Here is a 27651-nt window from a genome sequence, read left to right as displayed (position 1 = left end):
ACTTTCGTGTGCATGCACACTTCTTCAGATACACTGAAACAGAAGTCACCAGACCCTTATATATAGTGAGAGGGTGGGGAGGGGTATTACTCAGAAGGGTGGTGGGAATAGGTGATTGGCTGATAGGTGTGGTAAACCTGTTGATGACCGTTAACGGCTGCAATTAATTACCTTATTTTTCTCCCTATAGGACGCACCGTCCCATAAGGCGCACCTAGTTTTTTTGGGGGGGAAATAAAGGGAAAAAAATTATTTCCCCCCCAGGCACGGGGCTGTGGCGGGAGAGGCCCGAGCTTCCCCGACCCCAGCCCCCAAACAGGCAGCTCTCTGCAAGCCGTGGGAGCCCAGCGCTGGCTCCCGCTGCTTGCGGAGAGGTCCGCGAAGCCTGGGCACGCTGATCTCAGCGCGCGCAGGCTTCGGCTTGCAGGCAACTCTCCGCAAGCAGTGGGAGCGCTCCCGCTGCTTGCGGAGAGGTCCGCGAAGCCTGGAGAGTGAGAGGGGTCGTTGCGCACCGACCCCTCTTGCTCTCCAGGCTTCAGCGAAAGCCTGCATTCGCCCCATAGGACGCACACACATTTCCCCTTCATTTTTGGAGGGGAAAAAGTGCGTCCTATAGGGCGAAAAATACGGTAATGGGACGCGGGTGGCGCTGTGGGTAAAACCGCAGTGCCTAGGACTTGCCGATTGTATGGTCGGCGGTTCGAATCCCCACAGCAGGGTGAGCTCCCGTCTTTCGGTCCCAGCTCCTGCCCACCTAGTAGTTCGAAAGCACCCCTAAGTGCAAGTAGATAAATAGGTACCGCTTTATAGCGGGAAGGTAAACGGCGTTTCCGTGTGGTGCGCTGGTGCTGGCTCGCCAGCTGCAGCTTCGTCACGCTGGCCACGTGACCCGGAAGTGTCTTCGGACGGCGCCGGCTCCCGGCCTCTTAAGCGAGATGAGCGCACAACCCTAGAGTCAGACATGACTGGCCCGTACGGGCAGGGGTACCTTTACCTTTAATAAGTTGCAATTCAGCGACTTCTCTTCACAGTCTATTTCTGATATTCTTTTGTAATAAGACAGCTACTTTGAGATCTTGTATAGAATGTCCTGGGAGATTGAAGTGTTCTGCTACTGGTTTCTCTGTCTTGTGATTCCTGATGTCAGATTTATGTCTGTTTATCCTTTGGCGTAGGGTTTGGCCTGTTTGTCCAATATAGAGAGCTGAAGGGCACTGTTGGCATTTGATGGCATACACAGTGTTAGAAGATGAGCAATTAAATAGTCCTGAGATGCTAAGTTGGCAGGAGCTGGGACCGAGCAACGGGAGCTCACCCTGTCGTGGGGATTCAAACCGCCGACCTTCTGATCGGCAAGCCCAAGAGGTTCAGTGGTTTAGACCACAGCACCACCCACGTCTCCCCACTCCTCAAGCATCACCGTCTCGAAATGAGCATCCAAATTGGACCAGAACCACCGCAAAGTGGTGCCACTGATCCCTAACTCAGACATCCGCTCCAGAAGGATACCATGGTCAATGGTATCAAGAGCGGTCCAGGAGAATTAGCAGGGACACATTTCCCCTGTCTGTCTCCCGACAAAGGTCATTTTTGTTCGCACTTGTGAGTGCAAATACTGCACCTGCTGCACGCGAATCTGCAGCGTGGGCCCTCCTTGTGCAGCCGGTGTGTTGGTAGGCAGCTAATGCACATTGCAGAGACCCTCAGTTGCTCCCCTCAAAAAACCTGTTCTGCTGCTTGTCTTATCAGTCTGATTTTGCTGCGTCAGACCACACGAGGTTCGCACAGGTAGTGGAACATTTTTCTCTTCCTCGTAGGCTCTTGTGCTTATCGTCGGGGTGGGGAGGAGAGAGAGAGGGGGGGGGAGCCATTTGCTGCATTATTCACTCGCCCAGAAATAGATTATGTTCCGAGAGTCATCTTTGGGGAACAGATGGCCTCAGGTAACAGCAAAACTCCCAGTTCATTCGTGACGTCCTTTCCCAGGTATGCTTTTGTGGCGATCACACAGGGTCCCTGGAAGTTTGACGGTCTATTGATCCCTGTGCCACCACTGTGATTGCCTCTTCGCTGCCACCAACCCATTTCCCTTGGGTACACACGGAGTCCAGACAGTTGTTCACATTAACAAATAATCAAGTTTATTTTTATAAGCACGAACAAGTTTGAGGTTTCAGTTAATTTTTCTTGTCAGTTTCTTAATCTTAGTTTCTATGCTGACCTAACAACTTCAAACTGATTATCCCAACTATCTATCTGACTCCACCTAACAGTTCCTCTCACGCTCTCACTACACAACACGACCAACCCATAGACTTATCCTCCCTCTTCCTTCTCCAACTCCCAACTCTCAACTGACTTCCACACAACTCCAACTCTCACTCTAACTCCTCCCCTCAAGTTCCCACTGGCCAATCACTTCACACTCATTTAACCCTTTCCTTATGACCCACCTAGGAGGCAAACGCCACAGCTGCTTAGAGGGAAGGGCACAACTCGAACCTTTATTTTGGGGGTGGGGTAGGGTGAAACTCGGGTCCAGGGACTGAATGTGGCCCCCAAGGTCCCCTCTATCTGGCCCTTGGAAGTCTCACCAGATTACGCACCTCGCTGGCCTTGAGTGTCTTGGCTTCGCTGGGATGTGCCCTTGGAATGCCTGCAGCGATCTGGAAAACGCTTTAGCAGGTGCCAGGTGAACATGAAAATAGCTCAAAGTGAAAGCAAAGAGTCACAGCATTTCACAGTGTCCGTCCCCCCCCCCCTTCATTTTAAATCTGCAAATAACCCGGGTTGATCGTTCAAAGACATAAAAAGCCACCATCATTTTGGAATTAAAACTGATTTAGCATGGGAGTCACTTGAAGCGCAAGTTTTTTGCCTCCCTCTCGTAACGGGCATGTGGCTTTTAACTTGTTTGCAAATGATCTAGAGTTAGGGGTTAGTAGGAAGGTTGCCAAGTTTGCTGGTGGTATTAATTATAAACACAGACAATAAATAATGGGTGCAGACAGTGTTGACAGCTGGCCTGCTATCAGGGCAATCGGTATTTTAACGCTGGTTCTAAATAGGTTTCCTTTTAAGTATTGTCTTTAGTGAATTTGTTTTCTTTACATGGTATTTTAAATTTGAGGTTTTAAAAATAGTGTAAGCCGCCTTGAATCCCAGCTTGGGAGAAGGGTGAGATATAAATAGAATCAGAGAATTACAGAATTGTAGAATTGGAAGGGACCACGAAGGTCATCTAGTCAAACCCCCTGCGATGCCCAATGTGGGGCTCAAATCCACAACCCAAAGATTAAAGAGTCTCATTCTCTGCTGAGTGCAGGTCTACCACTGCCTTGGAGATTTTGGACCATCTCTAGATGACATCCCTCTAAAGGAAGAATTATGGTCCTGGGCTATACTAACAGATGAATAATGAAAGTGGCTTTCAAAGAGATGGCTAGAAAGGTAAAGGTAAAGGAGCCCTGGACAGTTAAGTCCAGTCAAAGGCGACTGTTGGGTTGCGGTGCTCATCTCACTTTCAGGCTGAGGGAGACAGTGTTTGTCCGCAGACAGCTTTCCTGGTCATGTGGCCAGCAGGACTAAACCACCTCTGGTGCAATGGGACACCGTGATGGAAACCAGAGCACATGGAAACACTGTTTACCTTCCCGCCAGAGCAGTGCCTATTTATCTAATTGCACTGGTGTGCTTTCGAACTGCTAGGTTGGTAGGAGCTGGGACAGAGCAACGGGAGCTCACTCCGCCGTGGGGATTCGAACAACCGAATTTCCGATCGGCAAGCCGAAGAGGCTCAGTGGTTTAGACCACAGTGCCACCCGTGTTCCCCAGAACAACCACTACTCCGTTATCTCAAGGGCTCAGTGCCCTCTCTATGTTGGAATGCAAGGCTTATAGTCCTAGAACTATGTAGTTGGAAGGGACCCTGAGAGGCATCCTTGCAATGCAGAAATGACAGGTAAAGAATCCCTGATAGACAGCCATCAAATCCCAGCTTGAAGCCTCTATTGAGGTTTTTAGTCATCAGTCTAGATTAGATACTGTCAGAGCTGCCCAAGGTCCCAGCTCACAAAGGACCAACGCTGCTTCTTTGTTAAGTACAAAACTCTTTATTGAAGTTCAGTTTCACTTCCAGAGCCGCAGCGTGCAGCTCTACGTCTCAACTGTCAGACCGCTGATGCTCCGTCTGAGTCTCCTCCCCCCAGACACCAATTTAAGACTCTAGCCTTACTCCACCTCTTCCTCAGTTCCTTCCGCCTCTGGTTCCGCCTGTCCGTCGGGGTCTCGCCCTTTCTAGCCTCTTCTCCTGCTGATTCCCCTGAGCCTTCCCCCTCCCTCCGGCAGGCTTTAGGAGCTGGTTCCCCATCCGGGTCTCCTGCTGTTCCCCCCGCCTGTACATTTGAACTTGGCACGCGCGCCCAGCCGGTAACTTTCCTCCTGACTGTTTCACTGCTGCTGCTGTCACTGCTTCCCCCTCTGGGGGGGCTAGCTGCAACTGACCTCCCCTCCGTTGGAGGCGTGGTCAGCCCTGACTCACTCTCTCTCCCCGCTGGAGGAGACGCTGGCCCTGACACATGTGACTCTTCCCCCCCACTACGCTCTGGTGGGGAAACTGGTCCCAATCCCCCACTGCTGCTTTGGGGTTCCCCTCTGTCTCCTTGTTTCTGGTGCGTCCCCCCTGGGGCCCCCCTTGCCCTGACCATCGGCGCCCCCTTCTGGGAATCTTCTGATTCGCTGGAGAAACTCATGGAATCTCTCGGGCCACTGTCATACTCCCCTACGCTGCCCTCGGATTCTTCCCCTTCGCTCTCCATTTCCTCTCTCCCCAGAGCTCCTGCTCCTGAGTCCCTGACAGATACCTATTTGGATGTGTGGGCTGCCTATATAAAATACAAAAAATAAATAAATAGAAAATAACCTCTCGGTTTTCAGTGTGGGGACATTCCCTGTTCTACCTGGATATGCCCGGAATTGAACCTGTGACCTTCTGCATACAAGGCAGGGTCTGTAGCGCTGAGCCATAGCACTTTCTTTAAAAGGGCCTTTTGTTCCCCTTTTGATACCAAATCAAGGACTAGACTTTTTTCAGAGAGTTCTTTGGGTTTTTGAAAGCATCTTATATACACACACGTGTGTGATTTCTATTTCTTTCTCCTGCTTCTTTCATTCCACTTCCTACAGAAGATCTCAGAACGATTCAACGATTTTAAAGAAATTAACAGCAAAAATCAGTTACAACGATTTCAGATGCAAAATAAATGGAAAGGATTTTAGATAAGAAACCATTAAAAATAAGTTCAGATATAAAAACAGTTTCAAATCCAACGCAGATCGGAAGCAGATTAAAGAAACAGCGACACCTTGCCCTAAAATGTTTACTTACCTCTTGCCTTTTCTGTCATTAAGGCGGCTAACATCAAAAATCAGTAGAAACGACACATTTATGCAACAGGTCAAAAGGACAGTAAAATTAATCTGAGTGCCGCATGCAGTCCATGGTCAAAGGATCAGAGGTCAGCAGTCAAATCTCAGGCTCAGCTAAGAAGTCTGCTGAAGTTTCGAAATGAGAAAAGGTTTGCTGCTTGCCAAGAGGCAAACAGTTATGTGTCCAGGCATAAGATCTGCACATTGCTGCACTGAGTATATATCTTTCTATATAAATAAAAATGCAAGGCTGTCATCACGCAGCCCCATTGGAGGATTCTGCATTTGCATGAAGGCAGGGGAGGGAAGGGGAGCAAAAGAGAAGGCAGGTTTTAGAATGGCAATCTTAAACAACATCAGGTTCTTTAATAAAGCAGGTATCTGAGGAGCTCCGAGGATATGGAAGGCCTAGAAGGAGCTGTGAAGGAATGGGAGTTTGGGTGAGTTGTAAAGGGAGTGAGGGGTAAGCTGGCAAGGCAAGGATAGGGGTTTGGTGTGGGTAGGGGATAGGTGGTGTTGGTAAGCAATCTGAGCAGGGGCAACAGCCCCTAGTGTATATTACATAACTGATGATGATGATAATAAAAAATGTGGTTTTCCTGCACCAAAAGGTTGCTCTCTTTCTTATCTCCCTCTCGTAAAACTGCTGCAGGTTTCCTAATAGCCCTCCCCTCCTCTCTCTCTCCACATGAAGAATCCATGAGGACTTTACCTTTTGCACAGCTCCCCTGCAGTTTTTATTTAGTGCCATGGCCACAGGTCACTTTGCAACGTAGCCTGGGGATTTGTAGTATAGCTGTGCTTCTTATTGCTTGAGTAATACTATCAGAACAAGCGTTCCCACCTCGCCGCAAGCACGTTAAAACCCCCCTCTGACTTGTCTGCCAGCTCTGAGCTAATGTTAAGCATAAATTTCTCCTCCTTAACCGAAGCCAAGAATAGCAAACAAGCCGGTTTGAAAACGAACCCTTTGAGAAGCTGAGCATCCTCTGCTCAAGCGAGGCGTCCTTATTTCAACTGCAAAGATGGAGCGGTGGGTTGGGGACGCGCCAGAGGTCGGCAACAGGATCAGGCCAATTTGCTCATCTAGTCCAGCATCCCGTTCCCAGATGCCCTGGTGGGAAACCCGCAAGCAGGATCTGAGCACAAGATCACCTCTTGCGGTTTCTAGCAGCTGGGATTCAGAAACTTTACTGCCACTGACCCTGGAGTCACAGCATAGCTGTTGTGGCTACTCGCAAATTCCCGATTTCTCATAACTGAAGTGCAGAGTGTTTGAGGACCGGGACATTCGCAGGGAAACCAAAATGCTTGTTTGCAAAGCTATGGTACTACTAACCTTACTGTATGCTTGTGAAACGTGGACCACTTATAAACACCATCTCCAACTCCTCAAAAGATTCCATCAACGGTGTCTCCGAACAATTTTACACATCACTCAGGAAGACAGGCAGACTAATGCCAGTGTACTGGAAGAAGCAAAGATCACCAGTGTTGAAGCAAAGATTCTCCAGCATCAACTTCGTTGGACGGGTCATGTTGTGTGGGTGCCTGGTTATCGTCTTCCAAAGCAACTACAGTGGTACCTCGGGTCAAGTACTTAATTCGTTCCGGAGGTCCGTTCTTAACCTGAAACTGTTTTTAACCTGAAGCACCACTTTAGCTAATGGGGCCTCCCGCTGCCACTGTGCTGCCGCCGTACGATTTCTGTTCTCAACCTGAAGCAAAGTTCTTAACCTGAGGTACTATTTCTGGGTTAGCGGAGTCTGTAACCTGAAGTGTCTGTAACCTGAAGGGTATGTAACCCGAAGTACCACTGTACTCTATTCCGAACTTAAAAATGGAAAGTGTAATGTTGGTGGTCAACAAAAGAGTTTTAAAGACTCCCTCAAGGCAAATCTTTTTAAAAATGTAGTATGAACACCGACAACTGGGAATCACTGGCCTGCGAGCGCTCCAGTTGGAGAACAGCCTCTACCAAGGGTGTCATGGGCTTTGAAGACACTCGAATTCAGGACATCAATAGCTTTTCTCTTCAAAATCAACCTTACCTTGAGCAGGAATGCCAGCCATCCTGGAGTCCAGGGGAGTCTTAGCAGGTTGAATATAGCCCACTGGTTTTATTGTTCATAGGGCTAACCAGGCAGACTCTTTTCTCAGGGCTACAACTTTCTGTGTTTACCATGGACAGCTCCTGTTTTATACGCGTTATAACACTGTGACACCAGATGGCGCTGTGGAGTTCCGTCTTTTGCCAACGTAGTTTCCCAATTTGAGGCTTACAACGAGCTTTTTCTGAAACGCTTCTTTGATGTGTCTAGACCCAGGCAGTAAGAGCTGTCTGCCAGTGGAACGATCTTCCTTGGGAGGCGATGGGCTCTCCTTCCTTGGAGGCTTTTAAGCAGAGGTTGGGCAGCCATCTCTCATCTATGATCTAGTTGAGATTCCTGCATTGCAGGGGTTGGGCTAGATGACCTTTGGGGTGTCCCTTCTGGCTCTACAGTTCTATGATTCCATGCTATATCTATGGGTGGGTACAGAGTCTCCTGCAGCAGCATTTTTTTCGGATATTTGGTGCCCATATGCTTCCAGGGGGTGGGTGTGTAGATCAGAACGTTGCTCTTTAAGCTCTTTTTCCAAAGAGGTAAAAAGAACATAAATAATTACTTCAGCTCTGGAGAGTTCTCCAAGAACCGCAGCTTTCATTAAAAGGGAAGATTTCTCTCCCCCCACCCCCCCAGCCCTGGCCTGCTAAATCCCAAATGTTATGTTAATTCAAAACCTAAAGCATAGATTTTAATTGCAGGCAAGTCAAGCAACGCTCTTCCCAGAACAGCTTTTAACTCTCTGACTGGGTACAGATCTCCTCCTCCCTCCCCACCCTGCTACCCATAATTACACATTGTAGCTGTGCTGGTTTTAAAATGTTCCCATGTTTGCAAGTTAGGACGCTTAAAGGGTGTGTGTGATGGCCTGGGATTTGGACTCAGAGGCTGAACCTGAGGAATCCCAGCCTGCACAGGATTCCCCGCCTCCAGAACCAGCTGAGACGGGGCTGGGGCTTGAATCTGAAGGGTCCTCACCTGTGCTGGGTCCTCAGGTGCAGGCATCAGCTGAGTCTGCTCTGGCTCCTGAGGTGATGGAGGACCCACTGCCTGCAGGTGCTCCACTCTCAGCCCCGTCAGAGGAAGCTGAGGTTGCCTCTGGGTCCGGTAACCCTCCAGCCTCTCCTGAGCTGCAGAGGCTCAGGGCAGAGAGGCGGAGGGAACTAAGTTCCCGCAGGAGGAGTGCTCACCTCCAGGCCAGGAGAGGCGAGTCACCTGTGGACCGGGGCCGCCCTGTGCCTCGGGGCAGATAAAAGCTGACCAGCCCCAGTCCCAAGTTGTGGGAGCAATGTTGTTGATAGCCTGTTCCTGCTTGCACCCTGACCTGCTCTTCTGCCAGAGCTCCTGAACCCACCCGACTCCCTGCCTTGGACCCAGCTTCAGCTTTGACGGACAGCTTCCATACCGCACCATCGACCTCGGACTGGACTCGGACCTCGCCTCTTGGTAGCCCCCAGGACCAGCACAGGGGGGCACGTTTCGGTTTGAAGCAGGCTGGAGTTAAGTGATACTCAGCGCTAGTGCAATTGGCACGTCGTTCACGAATCTGCTGTCAGGAGCATCCGGCGCAGGTCTGCGATAACTCAAAAGGTGTCCACGAAGTTAACTCTGTATTCAAAGAAAGTAACATCTCGGGCCTAGTGAGCAAAGCAACTAGGACTGAAAATTCCTGCCTTCCCACCGCTCTCTAAGGCTCCTCCCTTAGCAATCTGAGGTGGTCTCTCTCTCTTTGCTCCTCCTTCTTCATACCTCTTCTGGTCCGGGGGCAAGGGAGCTGGTTGCAGCAGGAGCCGGAGACTCCCTGGATTATTCATAACCTGACTCATCTTTGCCTCTTGGCTCTCCCCTCTCCATCCTCTGCTTCTGCCTCTGAGTCTAGACTGCTCTCTGCCACAGACTCTTCCTGCACACTAAACCCTGTTGCCTCTTCAGCTTCCGGCACCTCGTCTGGATTTTGGAGCTGGCAAGCACTGTAGTCTAAGGTGGAACTCCCAAACCTTTGGGGCTACTGTCCCCTCGGTTCCATAAACTTGCCCCCTTACCCTACCCTATAAAAAGCACCATTCAGAACAGCGGTTTGCACGACCCACCAAGAAAGAAAGCAACGCAATGAGATTCAAAACAATTAATTGCATACTTATTCAAGGTCTGGTTAGAGCTCTTTAGTTTAGTTAACTCAACAAAGCTGATGACCTTGATCCAGCCACGCCAGCTTTTCAAAGTTGGATGGTCATTTGCACCTCCAGCTTCCCCCTAGAACCGTCGCCTCCCAGGCCCAACACTCTAACCACTACACCATACTGTCCTGCTTGCAATCTTCCCGTAGCACTGGGATGGGGAAACCTGTTGCCCTCCAATTGGACTCCAACTCCCATCATCTCTGACTATTGGGCATGTTGGCTGCGGATGATGGGAGTTGGAGTCCAATTGGAGGGCAACAGGTTTCCGCAGCCCCAAATTATCAGCCCTTTGAATTGTTGGAGAAGAGGTTTTTCAATATGTATATATTCCACACACACGTGTATTTTTCTCTCTGCTTGTGTTTGTGTGCCATTTGCTACTTCACGTCATAAAACGTTTTGGACTAACGGTGGCATCAAATTGCATTAAGTTGCTACTCTGAAATGTGTGTGTGTGTGTGTGTGTGTTTAAGAGGTTGAGTGTTAAAAGCATCACCCTGGGGAGAGTGTCACTGTCTTGAAGTAATTCCTGCTGAGCCCACTGACAGCTCTCTGAAATTCAGGTGCTGAAATTCAGGAATTGTAAAAAAACCAATTTTTCAAAGCGCTGCTACAACTCAGACAGACCCCCCCCTTTGCTGTTGGATGGGGAGAATCATTCCATGCCTGATCTGCCCCCCAAACCCTAAATAATTTTCTCCCTCCTTGTGACCTGGATAGGAATAATTTAGCAGTCTGTCTGTCCTGTCTGTCTGTCTGTGTCTCAGGTGATGCTTCCTAACTCACTCTGAGCACTAAAGCCTTGTCAACTGTGGAGATTGTGGTCTTCCATCAGGACCTTCTCTTTATGGAAATTTATTCCAGTATAAAATATGCACACGCCAGAGAATTCTTCACAAAACTGTTTTTTTTCCCTCCCCTTAGTTTGCTGCCAGCTTATTACCACCGTGGGCGATGAAGGCAGCCCTGAGGCGTCGGATTTTTAACCTTGCCGGTAGATTAAAAAACAACGTTGCATTTGAATAGGAGAAAGTTTGTGGTTCTTCCCACCGCCCCCGAGAAAAGTAGTTTTGGTGTCTTGTGCTTCCTTTCTGAGGTGAGGGGTGGATTGTATGCTTTGCACTGCAGGTTTAATGTGCAGTTTTAAATGTCTGAGTGATGGAAGGAAGGGTGAATCTCTGGAACGCAGCCAGGAATTGAGAAGAAAAATGGAAAAGTTGTTCAAGCTGTATTGTTTGTGGCAGTCTGACGCCTCAGGCACCGACTGGCTGAGCTGAGCATCCCAGCAATAAAGCGGGTAGAGACTGTTGGCAGTTCGGCTTATTTGAGGGAAGGGGAAATTGTCAGTTTGGCTGGGATGAAAATCTCACAGGGGCCACAAGAGGACTGTGGCGATCACACGGGGCCCCCGGACGTTTGACGGTCTATTGATCCCTGTGCCACCACTGTGATTGCTTTCCCGCTGCCACCAACCCGTTTCCCTCGGGTACACACAGAGTCCAGACAGTTGTTAACATTAAATCAAATAAGCAAGTTTATTTTCTTTTTCTTTTTTTATAACATATTTATTAAGGTTTAGGAATTTATATAAAACAGAAAAAACAGAACAATAAAAAAACAAAAACAATAAAAATACATACAATCCAAACAGAACACATACAAAACAAGTATAATTTCCATCCCTTATATTCATAAAACTTACTTTCCCGACCCCCTTCGTACCTCCCCTTTCTCTATTCCATTCTCTAATTAAGTCAATTCAGCAAATCCTTTCCCTAATTTCTATATAATTTTTAACCTTTCTTTTCTTAATCACATAATCATTACAGCTTTTAACCCCTTAATTTCTGAATCAACATCGTTCTAGCCTTCAATAATTTAAGCAAGTTTATTTTCTAAGCCTTAACAAGTTTATGGTTTCAGATAATTTTTCTTGTTAGTTTCTTAATCTTAGTTTCTATACCGGCTTATCCTTTCCTGAACTGCTAACTGATTATCCTAGAAGAAGAAGAAGAAGAAGAAGAAGAAGAAGAAGAAGAAGAGTTTGGATTTGATATCCCGCCTTTCACTCCCTTTAAGGAGTCTCAAAGCAGCTAACATTCTCCTTTCCCTTCCTCCCCCACAACAAACACTCTGTGAGTTGAAACAAAAAATTTTTTTTCCTTCCAGTAGCACCTTAAAGACCAACTAAGTTAGTTCTTGGTATGAGCTTTCGTGTGCATGCACACTTCTTCAGATCTGAAGAAGTGTGCATGCACACGAAAGCTCATACCAAGAACTAACTTAGTTGGTCTTTAAGGTGCTACTGGAAGGAAAAAAATTTTTTTGTTTTGACTATGGCAGGCCAACACGGCTACCTATCTGTATCTGTGAGTTGAGTGAGGCTGAGAGACTTCAAAAAAGTGTGACTAGCCCAAGGTCACCCAGCAGCTGCATGTGGAGGAGCGGGGAAGCGAACCCGGTTCCCCAGATTACGAGTCTACCGCTCTTAACCACTACACCACACTGGCTCTCCTAACTGTCTATCTGACTCCTCCTATCAGTTTCTCTCACTCTCTCACAACACAACTCGACCAACCCACAGACTTACCCTCCCTCTTCCTTCTCCAACTCCCAACTGACTTCCCAACACTTTCAACTCTAACTCTAAGTCCTCCCCTTGGGTTCCCACTGGCCAGTCACTTCACACTCATTTAACCCTTTCCTTATGACCCACCTGTCGGCAGCTCCCTTCGACCGAGCCTTTGAAATCGCCTCCGACAAACAATTAATGACCCCGAGCCTTTGATAAGGCGTTATATGTCAGGGATGTGTATACCTGTGAAGAGATCCAAGATTTAGAACCTCAAAGCCAAAGTGAGAGCATTTGGGTCAAAATTAAGGGAGAGAAGAATAACAGTGACCTCATTGTGGGAGTTTACTATAGATCCCCAAGCCAAACGGAGGACATAGATGATGCCTTCCTGGAACAGATGGCCAAGCATGCAAAAGGAAGGGAGATAGTAGTAATGGGGGACTTCAATTACCTGGATATTTGCTGGATGTCAAACTCAGCCAAGAGCATAAGGTCAAACAGATTCCTCACTGGCCTTGCAGACAACTTCATTGTCCAGAAAGTGGGAGAAGCAACAAGAGGAACAGCCATTTTAGATCTGGTCCTAACCAATGTTGATGACCTGGTTAGTGGGGTAGAAGTGGAAGGATCATTAGGCGCGAGTGATCATGCTCTTCTGAAGTTTACTATACAGCGGAAAGGAGCAGCCAAGCATACTAGGACACAATTTCTCGACTTTAAGAAAGCCGACTTCATAAAACTTAGGGAAATGCTGGGTGAGATCCCAGGGACAGTAATACTAAAAGGAAAGGGAGTTCATGATGGGAGTTTGTTAAGAGGGAGATAGTAAAAGCACAACTTCAGGCAATACCAATGAGACGGAAACATGGAAGGTGCCTAAAGAAGCCAGGGTGGCTATCTAAAGAACTTTTAACTGAGTTAAGATTAAAAAAGGATGTGTACAAAAAATGGAAAAGGGGGGAAACCACCAAAGAGGAATTCAAACAAATAGCCAGCACGTGTAGACACAAAGTCAGAAAAGCTAAAGCACAGAATGAACTCAGGCTTGCTAGAGAGGTTAAAAGCAACAAAAAAGGCTTTTATGGGTATGTTTGTAGCAAAAGGAAGAACAAAGAAACAGTGGGGTCACTCAGAGGAGAAGATGGTGAAATGCAAACAGGGGACACAGAAAGGGCTGAACTCCTCAATGCCTTCTTTGCCTCAGTCTTCTCCGATAAAGAAAACAATGCCCGACCTGAAGAATTTGGAGCAAATGATTCAGCAGAGGAAACACAGCCCAGAATAACTAAGGAGATAGTACAAGAATACTTGGCTAGTTTAGATGTATTCAAGTCTCCAGGGCCAGATGAACTGCATCCAAGAGTATTAAAAGAACTGGCAGATGTGATCTCAGAACCACTGGCAGTCATCTTTGAGAATTCCTGGAGAACAGGCGAAGTCCCGGCAGACTGGAGGAGGGCAAATGTTGTCCCTATTTTCAAAAAGGGGGAAAGAGAGGACCCAAATAATTACCGCCCAGTCAGTCTGACATCAATACCAGGGAAGATTCTGGAGCAGATCATTAAGCAAACAGTCTGTGAGCACCTAGAAAGGAATGCTGTGATCACCAATAGTCAGCATGGATTTCTGAAAAATAAGTCATGTCAGACTAACCTGATCTCGTTTTTTGACAGAATTGCAAGCCTGTAGCCTACCTTGATCTCAGCAAGGCATTTGACAAGGTGCCCCATGATATTCTTGTAAAGAAGCTGGTAAAATGCGGTCTTGACTATGCTACCACTCAGTGGATTTGTAACTGGCTGACTGACCGAACCCAAAGGGTGCTCATCAATGGTTCCTCTTCATCCTGGAGAAGAGTGACTAGTAGGGTGCCACAGGGTTCTGTCTTGGGCCCGGTCTTATTCAACATCTTTATCAACGACTTGGATGATGGACTCAAGGGCATCCTGATCAAATTTGCAGATGACACCAAACTGGGAGGGGTGGCTAACACCCCAGAGGACAGGATCACACTTCAAAACGACCTTGACAGATTAGAGAACTGGGCCAAAACAAACAAGATGAATTTTAACAGGGAGAAATGTAAAGTATTGCACTTGGGCAAAAAAATGAGAGGCACAAATACAAGATGGGTGACACCTGGCTTGAGAGCAGTACATGTGAAAAGGATCTAGGAGTCTTGGTTGACCACAAACTTGACATGAGTCAACAGTGTGACGCGGCAGCTAAAAAAGCCAATGCAATTCTGGGCTGCATCAATAGGAGTATAGCATCTAGATCAAAGGAAGTAATAGTGCCACTGTATTCTGCTCTGGTCAGACCTCACCTGGAGTACTGTGTCCAGTTCTGGGCACCACAGTTCAAGAAGGACACTGACAAACTGGAACGTGTCCAGAGGAGGGCAACCAAAATGGTCAAAGGCCTGGAAACGATGCCTTATGAGGAACGGCTAAGGGAGCTGGGCATGTTTAGCCTGGAGAAGAGGAGGTTAAGGGGTGATATGATAGCCATGTTCAAATATATAAAAGGATGTCACATAGAGGAGGGAGAAAGGTTGTTTTCTGCTGCTCCAGAGAAGCGGACACGGAGCAATGGTTCCAAACTACAAGAAAGAAGATTCCACCTAAACATTAGGAAGAACTTCCTGACAGTAAGAGCTGTTTGACAGTGGAATTTGCTGCCAAGGAGTGTGGTGGAGTCTCCTTCTTTGGAGGTCTTTAAGCAGAGGCTTGACAACCATATGTCAGGAGTGCTCTGATGGTGTTTCCTGCTTGGCAGGGGGTTGGACTCGATGGCCCTTGTGGTCTCTTCCAACTCTATGATTCTATGATAAGGCTCCAAGCACATTCTTCACTCAGCAAAGTTCCCAGCAGGGAAGGATGAGATCGTATGAGCTACATGTTTAAAGAGTTTTATTTCTAAACTACGCAGAACAGAAAAGACATCCTCTCTCTATGAAAGCAGAGAGCAACTGAAACAAAGGAACAAAGGAACAAAGGAAATAGGAAACCACTAATGTCACATCCCGTCTCCTTTCCCGTGAGACTCCAATAGTATGAAATCCCAGGAATGTAAACAGAGTCCTGTGACTCCAAGCAGCTGCACAGTGAGAAACAGAAACTAACACCACCTAGGAGGCAAATGCCACAAGGACCTTCATGGGGGCAGCCTCGCCTAGGTCAGTGCCGAGACATCTGATGGGGAGGTCTTATCCAATTCCAGCCATAGCAACTGAGAGGTTTGGGTACCGGGGATTGGGGTGATGAGCATGCATCCGCAACAACTCCACCACAGTGAGATTGGGACCCAGGAAAGCCAAGCCGGGCCTTATCCATATAGCAGTTGTGGGGAACCTTTTTTCACTCTTGAGGGCAACATTCCCTTCTGGGGCACATGTCAGTGGTGGGCGTGGCCAGAGGCAAAAGTGGGCGGAGCATCTGCCCTGAATCTTACCTGTGCGCAGTTGGCTGCTTTCTACACACACTCCCACAGCAGGCAAGCGAGAGGCATATCTCAAGGACGCTGCATATGGGACAGAGGCCTATTCCTGCATTGCAGGGGGTTGGACTAGATGATCCTCAGGGTCCTCCCAACTCTACATTTCTTTTCTTATAATTAAATAAATTTTATTAGTATTTTGCACACAACAACAACAAAACGAAAAATATCAAAAAATAACAATACACAACACACAAAAACCAACGTTCGAAAACTAAAAAAGCAACAACTAAAACAAAACAAAACAAATCCATATCTTACAAGTTAGTAATATAAACACTAAAACAACAACAACAAAACATTGACTTCTACCAATCCCACAGCACCTCCTTTATCTCTCATTGTGTCTTCCTGTTTTCCTGTTTTCCTTATCATCTCTATCCTAACATCTAGATATAAATCCCTGTTTCTTATCCTTTCACTTCACAACTCTACATTTCTATGTTCCTGTGATTGTATGATTTGCTCCCCGGGCCTCAGGCTCTTCGTGCCTTCCAGAGGGGCTCGCTCTGAGCCGTTTCTTTGCCCAACTGGAATGCTGTGGAATTTCAGGCTTTTAAAAAATGCCCCACAGGCTTCTTCTTCTTCTTCTTCTTTGGCACTCACTTGTAGCCGAGTCAGATTGTCTTCCATAAACACGGTCTTAACAGTGAGTCCGTAAGTGACTGTGGAGGCCAATTCTGGATCCACATGTCCTTCCACAGTGGGGACTGTGGTAAATAAAAATATGCCCTTTTCCCTTATGGGGTATCCAAGAGCCCATATAGAGTCCTTACATAGGTTCCCTATTGGTAGGAGAAAATAACAGAGGTCAACCAGAGAATATTTGAGAAGCAAAGCAGCTAGTAAGCTTGATCTTTATTGATCTGTTGCAACAGGGTGCTCCCCTCACACGCAGGAGAGGAAGAGGACCCCCCAAAAATGCTGTGCAAGGGCTTATAAAGACTTTTGAAATTCCCCTCCTCTAGATCAAGACCACCCCCAGAAACATTATGCATTCATCACAGAAGGGGTGTAACCTAAGACCACCCCTCAGATAAGGCGGTCTAAAACAGAACATTTGCATGTTGTTTTCTCCTGTCGCTTTGTTTATTTCCTGTCTGGCAGGTTACTTGATTGGATTTCTTGGGGAGCCTGGGCAGTCTTTTGTAATGATAAGGCTCACACCCTTATTCAAACAGATTAAGATAGGATTTGTGAAGGAAGAGACAATGGGGAGGCTTTTCCATTTTGACCATGCAGAGAAACATTTACTCAGTTTAGGAATCAAAATGGTTCCAGGTTGGCTTTCCTGTGCTGATCTATGTACGTGTGGTTATGAACGTTGCCATATATCTAAGACCATAAAATTCCTATCACAGGACATAGGTTTCCAGGCGGGAGTTGATCATGGTGAGGGTTTGCCAAGCGTGCCTTCCTCTTAGCACATTTCTCCCTTGTGTCCTGAGTTCGAGTGTCTTCAAGCCCATGACACCTTTGGTAAAGGCTGTTCTCCAACTGGAGCATTCGCAGGCCACTGTTTCCCAGTTGTCGGTGTTTATACTACATTTTTTAAGATATGCCTTGAGTCTTTGAACCTCTTTTGTTGACTACCAGCATTATGCTTTCCATTTAAAAGTTTTGAATAGAGTAGTTTCTTTGGAAGACGATCATCAGGCATCCGCACAACATGACCAGTCCAACGAAGTTGATGTTGAAGAATCATTGCTTTGACATTGGTGATCTTTGCTTCTTCCAGTACACTGGCATTAGTTCACCTGTCTTCTCAGGTGACGTGTAAAAATTTTTAGAGACACCGTTGATGGAATCTTCTGAGGAGTTGGAGTTTATAAGTGGTCCACGTTTCACAAGCATACAGTAAGGTTGGCAGTACCATAGCTTTGTAAACAAGAATTTTGGTTTCCTGCGAATGTCCCGGTCCTCAAACACTCTGTACTTCAATCAGGAGAAAGCTGCATTCACAGAGCCCAGGTGATGCTGGATTTCAGCATCAATGTCTGCCCTTGCGGAAAGATAAGTGCCCAATGGCTTGTATTCATTTCCCTCCTCCAAAAGGCCATTTTTCAGGGACACCCCCAAATTCTCCCCTTCCTCCCTCACAAAGTTCTTTATGTTGCTGGCACCAGTAAGATCATCTTCTCGTGAGTCGCGCTTCTACAAGCAAGCCCTTCCTCGCTTCGTAAAATGTGTCTCCCTCTGATCTTGCAGCCTTATTCCTTGGCACTGTTCCAGAAGAAGTTAGAGGGTCTAAAATCCATTTGCTTTACCTGAAAATAGCTGCCTATCGATTGACCGGCGTCCAGTGCTACAGGAGGGTGCTAAAATGCTTCCCCTTCTACAAACAGGAGGCTGGGAAGCTGTGTCCCAAAGCGGCTTGGCTTTCAAATGAGAAGGCATTTTAACAAATCTCTGCAAGTAGCTTCCAAGTTTTGGGCTGAGTGTTTTGAGGCATTCCCAAAGTAAAGGAAAGATTGAACTCTGATTAATAAGAATACACACAGAGGCTTGAACCAGCAAGACTCCGGGAAGGGTGCATATAATAATCTCTGCCTCCACCCTCTGGCCCAGGTCGTTTTATTCACAAAAGAGTGTTTTTACAGAGTGTTCCTAAGAACCAATCAGATTTCTTCTGAGCATTTCTACAAACCCCAGGTGGGGACAAAGTTAATCTACCAAAACTAATTAAGCATGGGGTAAATAAAACAGAACTACAAAGGAGTGCATTTGGCAAAACCTGAGGTGATAAACAAGCAATATACATGAGAAGAAGGATGGCCAGGAAGACAGCGATCATTATCACCTTCAGGTGAGATCTGTTTCCTGGCCCTAAGATTAACATCCTGGGATTAACATATCAGAAAAGCTACAGCAAAGAAACTTGCCCACTGAGTTTGATGACCCAGGACGCCTGCCTGTCTAAGCAACTGGGCTGTGTACCTGACTTGTCAAGCAAGAGAAATGGCCAGAGATGCAGAGGAATGTGGGATTTGATCAGAAATTATTGTCAATGTATCAAACCCAGTCAACACAATGCATTCATCGTGGACACAATGGCTTGTTGCATATTTTATAATTCCTCATAGTAATCCCACCTGACCCCACATTCTGGATATTTGCACTCCTACATGTTTTGTTTGTTTTTATATGTGGGGCTTGGGATGCCCCTAATGGGATGCAAACTCTGGGTTCCCCTTCTCCTCCTTCCACTGTTGCTGGTGCCCGTTGGTTTATCACCATCACCATCATAGAATCATAAAATTACAGAACTGGAAGAGACCCCCCCAAGGCTCACCAGCCCCCTGCAATGCAGGAATCTCATTCATTCATTTCATTTCTACACTGCTTTATATTTTAAAGAAAAAGTCTAAAAGTGACTTGCATCACATTAAGATATCCAATAAAGCAGAAGAAAGTAAAAAAAACAACCCAAAGTATACGTTGAGATCGACATAATTAACAGGAAAACAAAGTATTATCTTAAAGATATATAAAAAAAATTACAAAGAAGCTCAGCTACAGAGTGCGCATTTGACACAGCAACTCTAACAAATGTTTTTTATCTTAAACATTTCGCAAGAAAACAATACTGTTGTTGTTTAGTTTAGTTTAGCTTCGAGAACACTGTCCAACCATCTCGTCCTCTGTCGTCCCCTTCTCCTTGTGCCCTCCATCTTTCCCAACATCAGGGTCTTTCCCAGGGAGTCTTCTCTTCTCATGAGGTGGCCAAAGTCTTGGAGCCTCAGCTTCAGGATCTGTCCTTCCAGTGAGCACTCAGGGCGGATTTCCTTCAGAATGGAGAGGTTTGATCTTCTTGCAGTCCATGGGACTCTCCAGAGTCTCCTCCAACACCATAATTCAAAAGCAGCAATTCTTCGGCGATCAGCTTTCTTTATGGTCCAGCTCTCACTACTGGGAAAACCATAGCTTTCACTATACAGACCTTTGTCTCTGCTTCTTAGGATGCTGTCTAGATTTGTCATTGCTTTCTCCCAAGCAGCAGGCGTCTTTTAATTTTGTGACTGCTGTCACCATCTGCAGTGACCTACCAATGGTGGTTCATGGCAAATAGTGGCTGTGGAAACTTAGGCCCCATGACCTGGGTTTGTACCAAGAGGCAGCCAAGATGGTCTCAAGCCTCTGCTCCAGCCTCTGCTTTTGTAGCTGGAGTCAGTCCAGGCCCTGTCCTCCCAGGCCAGGTGGGGAAAGGCCTGCAAGCCAGGGAGGAGGTCTTCCAGGACTCACAGCCAAGGTGGTTTGTCCACCCTCTGAAGGCCTGATCCAAGAGAGAGCAGGTGAACAGGTAGTGACAGCAAGGAGGAAGCCGTGTCGGCCCCCACCCCCTGTAACAATTTGTGCCCAAGGATCAAGGTCTTCTGGGAAATGATCTATAATGAAATTAAGAAGGTTCTTAAGTGTACCTTCCATAAGAAACCAGAGGCCTTTCTCCTGGGCATGGTGGGCCAATTGGTGCCAAGGAAAGATAGGACGTTCTTTATGTATGCTACAACAGCAGCAAGAGTTCTTCTAGCAAAGTATTGGATGACACAAGAACTACCCACGCTGGAAGAGTGGCAGACGAAGGTGATAGACTATATGGGACTGGCTGAGATGACTGGCAGAATCCGTGACCAAGGGAAAGAGACGGTGGAAGAAGATTGGAAGAAATTTAAAGTTTATCTTAAGAACTGTTGTAAAATTAATGAGTGTTAAAATGTCATGGGTAATGTAAAACAGAATTGCAGTGACAAGTAATTGGGTAAGAGAAAAAGGATTAAAGAAAGTGAATTATAAGTAATTGAAATTAGGGGTTGCTGGAAAAGTTTAAAACAGGGATGCAGAAAAGGGAGGTATGGGGAAGTCATTGAAATAAGGTTTAAGAAAAAGAGGTTATGAAATTATACGTGTTTATATGTTTGTTTGTTTATGTATTGTCTTGTATTGTGTTTTAATATATGTTGGAAAATTAATAAAAATTTATTAAAAAAAACACAATTTGATCTCCCTGGCCTGGAATGGAGAATTTGGGGGTGCATTTCCATGCAACACCCAATATGATGGCACTGTAGAAGGTTGAACTAGATGACCCCCTGGGTCTCTTCCAACTCTGCAATTCTATGATTTTATAGTCTGCCTTTCTGGGGAAGCTTTGTTGAGCTCTGGCGTGGTGTAGCACAGCGATGGGGAACCTCAGCCTCAAGAGGGGCAAATGTGCCCCCCCAGACCTCTCCATCTGCCTGCTCAGGCCTCTTCCCTTCTTTTCACTCCCCTCGCTGCCATGCGCACTTGGGACCCTCTATTTGTGTGGGGTCGGTTTGCACGCACCCCTTGCTTCCTGCAGAGGAGGTTAGCAGCACTCCAGCCATTGCAGAACCTGCTTTTGTCTCGAGCTGCAAACTGCCGCCACATCAGCAGTCCGGTCACAAGCACACCTGCCTGACTTCATTCCTCAGGCAGGCTCTGCCGCCCGTCTGCCTTCTTAGCTGGAGGCGATGCGCGCTCAGGAAGGCAGGCGAGACGTGCGGAAGGAGCATCAAATGCTGCCAGCTAGCGGTGCTCGCTTTCCTCTCTTTTGAAATCCGAGGCAAGGCCGGGTTATCAACCCAGGCAGCTGTCTTGCAAGAACATCGGCACTGGCGAGAGGGCTGGAGATTGTCTTCTGCTCTGCCGGTTGCAAAATGGTTTTTCTGTCCTCTGGCCTGGTTCTGGGTGTGGGTTCTCAGCCCTAGAATTGCCTCTGAAGCCACAGAGGCAGAGGAACAGCCTTCTCTTCACTCACAGAGGGAACCAGATCTTGCTCAAAATAGCTCTGGCAGTAGAGTCTGGCTGGGTGAGAAAATGGGACAGAGACAAGGATGGAGCCAACTTTTCTGCATCCTCTCCTTCAGCTTAGTGGTAGAGCATCTCCTTTGCATGCAAAAGTTCCCAGGTTTGATCCCTGGCATCTCATAGAATCGTAGAGTCGTAAGGGATCCCCAGGGGTCATCTAGTCCAACCCCCTGCAATGCAGGAATCTCAGCTCCAGCATCCACGGCTGATAGCCATCCAACCTCTGCTTAAAACCCCCCCAAGAAAGATTCACGAGGAATCTGCTCCACTTTTGAACCGTCAGAAAGTTCTTCCTGATGTTTAGTCGGGATCTCCTTTCTTGCAACTTGAAGCCATGGGTTCGAGTTCTACTCTCTGAAGCAGGAGAAAACAAGCATGCTCCTTCCTCCATGTGACAGCCCTTAAGATATTTGAAGATGGCTCTCCTATCACCTCTCAGTCTCCTCTTTTCCAGGCTAAACATACCCAGCTCCTTCAAGCGCTCCTCATGAGACTAGTAATAATAATAATAATAATAATAATAATAATAATAATAATAATACAGTGACGGAAAACTCGCTAGACGAAAGGGTTTTCCGTTTTTTGAGCTGCTTCGCAAGACGAATTTCCCTATGGGCTTGCTCCGCAAGACGAAAACGTCTTGCAAGTTTGTTTCCTTTTTCTTAACACTGTTAATACAGTTGCGACTTGACTTCGAGGAGCAACTCATAGAACGCAGTGTACATAGTAGCCTTTTTTGAGGTTTTTAAAGACTTTGGTGATTTTTGAAGCTTTTCCAAAACTTCTTTTGCAGCCATTTGGTAAGTTAAGCTTTTAAAACTTTTTTGGGGGGTTTTGGATTTTGGGTTGGGGTGTTTGGAATTCAAGGACTTGGTGTTGGGGAGGGGTTTGCAAGAATCTGGAAGCTTGTGTGTTTTTCTCTGCATTTTTATGATTTTCTGTGACCATTGGGCCACTCTGCTGTTTTTTAAAAAAATTTCTGGGTTTGAATTTTGAAATGCTCTTTACAGTATGTGTGACTTTAAAGAGCACTTAATAAACTCTTGTTGTACCAAATTTGGCTTTGTTTGGACTTTTTTTGACCATAGGAACGCATTAATTGATTTTCAATGCATTCCTATGGGATTTCGTGCTTCGCAAGACGAAAAATTCGCTAGACGAAAAAATTCGCAGAACGAATTAATTTCGTCTTGCGAGGCACCACTGTAATAACAATAATAATTTATTATTTATACCCCACCCATCTGGCTGAGTTTCCCCAGCCACTCTGGGAGGCTTCCAATCAAGTGTTAAAAACAATACAGCATTAAATATTTAAAACTTCCCTTAGTTTTCAGACCTTTGAGCATCTTGGTTGCCCTCCTCTGCACACCTTCCAGCTTGTCAGCATCCTTCAATTGTGATACTCAGAACTGGACACAGTATTCCAGGTGTGGTCTGACCAAGGCAGAATAGAGTGGTGCTCTTACTTCCCTTGATCTGGACACTATACTGTCCGGTATATGAAAGTGTAATGCTGGTGGTCAACAAAAGAGGTTTAAAGACTCTCTCAAGGCAAATCTTAAAAAATGTAGTTATAAACACTGACAACTGGGAAACCCTGGCTTGCGAGCGCTCCAGTTGGAAAGCAGCCTTTACCAAAGGGTTTTGAAGACACTCGAACGCAGGACACAGGGGAGAAACGTGCTAAGAGGAAGGCACACTTGGCAAATCTGCACCGTGATCAACTCCCGCCTGGAAACCAATGTACCCACTGTGGAATGACGTGTGGGTCCAGAATTGGCCTCCACAGTCACTTACAGACTCATTGTTAAAACTGTGTTTATGGAAGACAATCTTACTTGGCTACAAGGGATCGCCAAAGAAGAAGAAGAAGACTGTACTTCTGTTGATGCATCCTAGAATAGCATTAGCTTTTTTTGCTGCTGCATCACACGGTGGACTCATGTTCAGCTTGTGGTCCACCAAGACCCCTAGATCCTTTTCACGTGTACTACATCAGGTGTCCCCATCTCCAGGTACGGTTGCGAGTTTTGCTGCCTATCTGTTTGGCCAATCCTCAGATAAATGGACCACTGCTCTGACTTGGGAAAAGGCAGCTTCCAATGTCCCTGCGATTCTGCATTCAGCGACTTTCTCAGGAAAATTCACAGTATTACATTCTCTGTTCTGGATCACTGCCATTGCCAACTGACATGAGTTTTTTAAAAAACCAAAAAAATCTCAGCAGTTTGCTTACTCTATATTTCCATTCCTCAAACAGAAATGATCACATCACAATTAAAATGCCCCTTTTAATCTCGTAATTTATTTTTCACTTTAATCTTATTTTTGTGTGATTTCTCCAAAGCTGCTATAGTCTGTACATGTAAATTGAAATGTTTGGATATTCTATTTCCTTTTCTTTATTTTGTTTTTAAGTTATTTACTGAAATAACTTGAGGCAAATGATTGTTCTGTGTGAAGTAATGATGCACAACTTCAGCCGCATCTTGGCTGAAGTTTTGGGCTAGGTTAGCAGGGCTTTAGGACCCGGCGGAAGAAGCTGGTGAACACGCTGTTCTTTCCACCACCGAAATAGGAAAGGACCGAAAGGACCGAAATAGGTTCGCTCATGTTCTTTGGAAGAGGAAATATTGCTCTGCAAAGTGTTAATCACTTGGAGGAGGTTGGATCCAGAATGTTCAGACAGGAAAATTCATTTCTCTGGGACACAGGGCTGTTAATACAGGCTGTTCCCTTAACGAGATGGGCTTCTCCGATTTAATTGAATAAATCCCTGCGACTGAACACCTCTGATTTGTAGCTGCCAAGCTCAAGTGCCATCTGATCAATATTGTGCCCTGTTCGAGAAAATGATCCTCATTTGAGAGCTGACCACCATGTCCTCAAGGTCAAAGGCTCATCTTTCAATGAGTACAGAAGATGCCTCATCAACTCTCTCTGAACTTTTCGGAAATTGCAAGGGAAATGGAGGGGTAGCACTGATGGTGGGGTGCAGAGACCAGGTGTGGTGAAAATATGTGTGTGGCCATTTTCATTTCAACCCCCCCCCCCCCGGGAGGAAATTCATCACACACACGAAAGGACACTGGCTTGCATAATATTTGCATATGATAATTGAGAGGGCCAGTCGTGATGTATGGAAGTGAGAGCTGGACCATAAAGAAAGCTGATCGCCGAAGAATTGATGCTTTTGAATTATGGTGCTGGAGGAGACTCTTGAGAGTCCCATAGACTGCAAGAAGATCAAACCTCAAAGATCAAACCTCTCCATTCTGAAGGAAATCAGTCCTGAGGGCTCACTGGAAGGACAGATCCTGAAGCTGAGGCTCCAAGACTTTGGCCACCTCATGAGAAGAGAAGACTCCCTGGAAAGGACATTGATGCTGGGAAAGATGGAGGGCACAAGGAGAAGGGGACGACAGAGGACAAGAGGGTTGGACAGTGTTCTCGAAGCTACCAAACTGTGGGAGGCAGTGGAAGACAGGAGTGCCTGCTGTGCTTTGGTCCATGGGGTCACGAAGAGTCAGACACGACTAAACAACAACAACAATTGAGAGGGCAAGACGCCTTCAGCTTGTGGGCCAAATGAGGTCCACCTGGAAGTCAGCAGTGCAAAAGATCTTCCTCTGTAGGCTCAACCTGGGATATACTAAAAAAAAGTTAAATTGCGAAAGAAAGGAAGAAAGAAAACGAAAGAAAGAAAAGGGTGGGGGTGAATCCAGAGTTGCACCCAAAATTCATGGATTGGCTCCCAGTACGTTTCTGAGCACAATTGAAAGTGTTGGTGCTGAACTTTAAAGCCCTAAACAGCCTCAAAGGTCCAGTATACCTGAAGGAGTGTCTCCACCCCCATCATTCTGCCCGGACACTGAGGTCCAGCTCTGAGGGCATTCTGGCAGTTCCCTCACTGCGAGAAGCCAAGTTACAGGAAACCAGGCAGAGGGCCTTCTCGGTAGCGGCACCCGCCCTGTGGAACGCCCTCCCACCAGATGTCAAAGAGAACAACAACTACCAAACTTTTAGAAGACATCTGAAGGCAGCCCTGTTTAGGGAAGCTTTTAATGTTTGGTGGACTACTGTATTTTAATATTTTGTTGGAAGCCGCCCAGAGTGGCTGGAGAAACCCAGCCAGATGGGTGGGGTATAAATAATAAATTATTATTATTATTATTTATTTGCCCAGCTAGTGGCCAGTCACTGGTGTCTCTCCCTCCTGCTCTGCTCCCCCCTTGTCTCTTAGAACCAGAAGGGCAGAGGGGAGTTTGGGGATGCACAAACACAGTCTCCAGTTGCTTGGGAGAGGAGGAGACATAGACGGCTTTGGGAAAGTGGGGACCTTTAGTCTTGGCAACTGATTTCACAGACCTACAGGAAATGAGCCGCTGTGCTCATTTGGCCTCACACTCAGCCAAGTCTGTGGAGATCCAACTTTGAGCTGTGTGAATCACTGGCCAGCTCGCTCGGTGGCACCCAACTCCTTGGTGAGGCCAGTCAGTTCTCTGTAACACGGGGGACAACTAACAGCACTCCTCTGGATGACTCCAGGGTTTGAGCAGGCATTTAAGGCAGTTCTTCAGGTAAAGTCCATATCTCCTACCCAGACCCTGAGATAAGCACCTCAGGCTCTTCTCTTCATGTTCCCTAGTCCAAGGTAGATCCGGGCGATGGCGACAAGAGACGGTGTCTTCTCTGTAGTAGCCCCAGTTCCTGCAATGCTTTCCCCAAGGCAACCTTCCTGGTGCCAACCTTGTCACTGTTTCAGCACAAGGCAAATATGTTCTTGTTTTGGGCAGCACCAACGATACATTTTTGGAGTGTCAAATGTGGTCCGTCTCCCCAATGTTTATGTGATTTTATTACTTTGTAAATCACCCTGGGGTTTTTTATCATTTAGTGGGAAATGATGCATAAGGTTAATTGTTGGCATCTGTCTGTCTCTGGAGACAATGGAGGAGTGCGCCTTTGAGGGTGAAGTCAAAACTGTTGAGAGGTTACAGCAGTACAGGATACAGGAGAGACATGTTTTGTTGCAGCTGGGGCAGGTGGAGGCGTCCTGTTGGGCTGCTGCAGATGCACCATGGCGTTTTTTCTCTCCCAGCAGTCATTCCTCCTCTGGTCACTGCCAGCCTCCATGTCACGTTTGCAAACTTTCCCTAAAACCTCACCTTCCTTAAATAGCAACAGCCCGATTTGCAAATTTATTTATTATTTCCTTCCTTGGTTGAAAGCCAAGCCCTCACCCGGAAGACTTGAAGACTTCACTTGAAGACTCTTTCTCTCTTCAACAACACAAGACCCAGACCTAGCACTTCTTTGATCCCTCGGGGCGCCCCTCAGAGAGTTGAGTGCTAATTCATTGTAAGTATAGCTAATCCAACTCCAGCCGCCCAGACTGATTACAGTGACTTTCCTTTCCTCTCTTTCTTTCTGATTTTATATCGTAGTTAGCACCTAATCCTCCTTCAGTCCTGCAGGCTTTGCTATGTTATCTGCTCCGCTACAATATGGTGAGAGAAAGCAAGATTTCCAGGGGAAAGTATTAAGGAGGATTATATGGAGATTAGACCAGAATTAGAATGAGAGACAGACAGACAGACAGGGGGAAAATACCCTCACAATGCTACAAGTCATTTGCAAAAGGAATTTTAAAATTTCAGCTTTTGGAATGCGTTGTTTTGCAATGGAGGGGCATTTGAGACTGCTTCTGTTCACTTAGATGGAGAGGGCTGGGTGGACAACAATATCTTCCTCCCGCCCTGACATCTTTGGGACCATTTATTAAATCTGCATCCTGATTTGCTTGCAAAAGCTTCCTCTCCTTCTGATTTGTTTGCGAGGCGCTTATCTGGCAATGAGCATTCAGCCTGATTTGCTTGCGGGGTGTTTGCATGTCTTCCCAATTAACCTTCCGTTCATCCCACGCTTCTCAAAATTCTGGAGATCAGGCAGATCCCGAATCCAAGACGTATTAGCTATTTATGTTTGTGTGTCTCATTTCTCAAACGGATCGCCCCTGTGCCACCCGATTAAAATT

General features: G+C 46.5%; 2 protein-coding genes across 4 annotated transcripts in view; one reads left to right on the top strand and one right to left on the bottom strand.

Annotated features, from left to right (window-relative positions):
• LOC310762905 (solute carrier family 35 member F4) overlaps window positions 1-27651 on the top strand; it is a 164408-nt gene that overhangs the window by 60602 nt on the left and 76155 nt on the right. The window lies entirely within an intron of this gene.
• Window positions 1-27651, bottom strand: part of TBPL2 (TATA-box binding protein like 2) — a 246019-nt gene that overhangs the window by 206601 nt on the left and 11767 nt on the right. Inside the window, exon 1 of one of the 2 annotated variants that reach the window (XM_083619316.1) lies at window positions 14614-15121. The exons of the other annotated variant lie outside the window; for it this stretch is intronic. The gene's annotated coding sequence lies outside the window, so the exon portion shown is untranslated. Of the gene's footprint in view, window positions 1-14613; window positions 15122-27651 lie in introns of those variants that run through there. 2 annotated transcript variants of the gene reach the window in all.

The sequence above is a fragment of the Podarcis filfolensis genome (genome assembly GCF_964270895.1).
Source record: "Podarcis filfolensis genome assembly, chromosome: 1".
NCBI classification, from domain to species: Eukaryota; Metazoa; Chordata; class Lepidosauria; order Squamata; family Lacertidae; genus Podarcis; species Podarcis filfolensis.
Note: the sequence above shows the minus strand (reverse complement) of the source record. Positions and strands in the feature narration are given on the sequence as shown.